The sequence below is a fragment of the Crocuta crocuta genome, unplaced genomic scaffold, assembly GCF_008692635.1.
Source record: "Crocuta crocuta isolate KB4526 unplaced genomic scaffold, BGI_CrCroc_1.0 scaffold88, whole genome shotgun sequence".
In the NCBI taxonomy this organism is placed as follows: domain Eukaryota; kingdom Metazoa; phylum Chordata; class Mammalia; order Carnivora; family Hyaenidae; genus Crocuta; species Crocuta crocuta.
Window position 1 is genome coordinate 2,390,110 of NW_027532420.1, and position 2,503 is coordinate 2,392,612.

The following is a 2,503-nucleotide window of genomic DNA, read 5'->3' on the forward strand; positions in this document are numbered from 1 at the left end:
AAATATCATTGATGTTTTAATAGACATTGTATTGAATTTGTAGATTGTTAAAACATCCATCCTACTCAAAGAAATTCTTCTAATCCATGATCATAACATCTTCAATTTCTTCATCAATGTCTTGATGTTTTCAAAGTATTGTACATTTCTTTTGCCTTCTTGGATAAATTTTCTTTTACATATTTTATTCAATCTTTTTCTGATAGCATGTTATTAGTGTATAAATAGGTAACCAATGTGTTCATTTTGTAGCCTATGACTTATTAGAATAAATGAATTCAGTATTTTTATCATAGCTTTCAGGGGTTTCTGTAGATGACATGATGTCATCTCCATATAGTGAAAGTTTTACTTTTTTCTTGCTTGGTTGCTTTGAAACAGACATCCAATATCAACTTGAATATAAGAGGTTAGAGTGGCCATCCTAGTCTTGTTTGTGATCTTAGAGGAAAAGCTTTAACCTTTAACTGTTGTGTCTGTTGTTACTTGTGGGTTTGTACTATATGGACTTCACCCCTTGACATCCATTCCTTCTATACAAACCCTGTTAAATTTATCATTGATGGATGAATTTTGTCAAATGCTTTCCTGTATCTTTTGAGATGATAAATGATTTTTTCCTCATTTAATACCATGTATCACTCTGACTGATTTGCAGATCTTGAACCATCCATGCTTCCCTGGAATAAATACCACTTGAATGTGATGTATACGATCCTTTTAATGTATTGATTTCATTTTGGCTAACATTGGGAATTTTTCCATCTCTGTTCATTGGAGATACTGATCTGTAATTTTCTTCTGGTGTCCTCCTCTGAGTTTTAAGTTTTAAATTCCAGTTAGTTAGTTAACACACAGTGTAATATTAGTTGCAGGTATATAAGTGATACAATGACTTGACACTTCCATACAATACCCAGTGCTGATCACAAGTGTACTCCTTAATTCCCATCACCTTCCCCATATCCCCTCTGGTAACCATCAGTTCTCTACAGTTAAGAGTTTGCTTCGTGGTTTCTCTCCTTTTTTTTTTAAATTTTACCACTCCCCCCGCCCGCCGCTTTGCTTGTTTGTTTCTCAAATTCCACATATAAATGAAAACATATAGTATTTGTCTTTTTCTGATTGACTTACTTAGCCTAATACATTCTAGTTCCATCCACATCACTGCAAACAGCAAGATTCCATTCTGATTACTAACTTTCCATTTTACATATATATACACACACACCACATATTCTTTATCCATTCATCAGTTGGTGGACATTTGGGCTCTTTCCGTAATTTGGCTACGGTAGATAATGCTGCTGTAAACATCCAGGTACATAGTTTACTAGTGATTACCTCCATTTATCCTCCAAGTCTGGATGATAATCTTGCTGTTAAAGAATTCTTCAAATTTTTATCTTTCACTATTTTAAATTTATCCTGATGTTCCATCTAGAGTGCAAGATTTCTGCTGAAATATCAGCTTAGAGTTTTATAATCTTTCAATTGTATTTGACTGTGTCTTTCTGTTGCTACTTTTAAGATTCTTAGTCTTCAACTTTTTAGATTTTAATTATAATATGTGTTAGTGTGAATCTCTTTGTCTTCATCTTGGTTGTAGCCCTCTGTGCTTGTTGGTCTGGTGGTCTATTTTCTTCCCCAGGTTAGGAGAGTTTACTCTTCCTTCTGGGACCCCTATAATGTGAATTTTAATATACTTTATGTTACTATTATCCCCGTGATGCATTAACCTACTTACATTAATTATATGTATATTTTCTGATGGGGTGATTTTCACTGTTCTTTCAGTTTGCAGATCTCATCTTGTATGTCGTCAATTCTGCTAAAACACTCAAGAGAGTTTTTACTCAGCCAACTTGGGGAAATAATGGATAAAGAGTATCACTATTACTTCCAGTTGTCAGGTAAATTACCTCTCTTTGTTGGGATTTTTTCCTGGGGTTTTATCTTGTTCCTTAGTTTGGAATATATTTCTCTGTTTTTCATGATTTTGTTTGCTTTCATGAATTAGGCAGAACAGCTACCCTTCCCATTCTTGAAGCAATGGCCCTATATAGGAATATTCCCTGTGTAGACTTTGTTTTAGTGGCAGCTTTGGCCTGAGTGGAGCAATATGGGGAGACCTTTGGGCATGTTTTGCCAAGGTCCCCGTGGTGGAAATACAAGCAGGCTTGGAGGAGTGGGCCTCTAAATATATGCCCATGGGCTCCTGAAGTGGGTGGTACCGGGGCTACCCTGATGAGTCATTTGGGGCCGGTGTGGGTGCAGCTGTAGAGGTGCGGAACACTATATAACAGGGTCCTTCTGCCCAGGTTGGGTGGAATTTTTAGGCAGGCTAGAGCCCAAGGACGCTGCTTCTGTGAACAGTATGAAACTGGAAGACAACACAAAAATCATTCACGCTGGCACCTCTTACCTAAAAGAGAGTTTGAGCAGCTCCCTGCCTTTTTGCCTGATGCTGTGATGTCCTTCACGTATAGTCTAGCTGCCCTTT

General features: G+C 36.8%; 1 long non-coding RNA gene across 2 annotated transcripts in view; it reads left to right on the plus strand.

Moving 5' to 3' along the window:
• The first annotated feature begins 1,800 nt into the window (after nt 1-1,800).
• LOC144243928 (uncharacterized) overlaps nt 1,801-2,503 on the plus strand; it is a 96,117-nt gene continuing 95,414 nt past the window's right edge. For both annotated transcript variants that reach the window (XR_013338805.1, XR_013338804.1), the window contains exon 1: nt 1,801-1,913. This is a non-coding gene — a long non-coding RNA (uncharacterized LOC144243928). The remainder of the gene's footprint in view (nt 1,914-2,503) is intronic.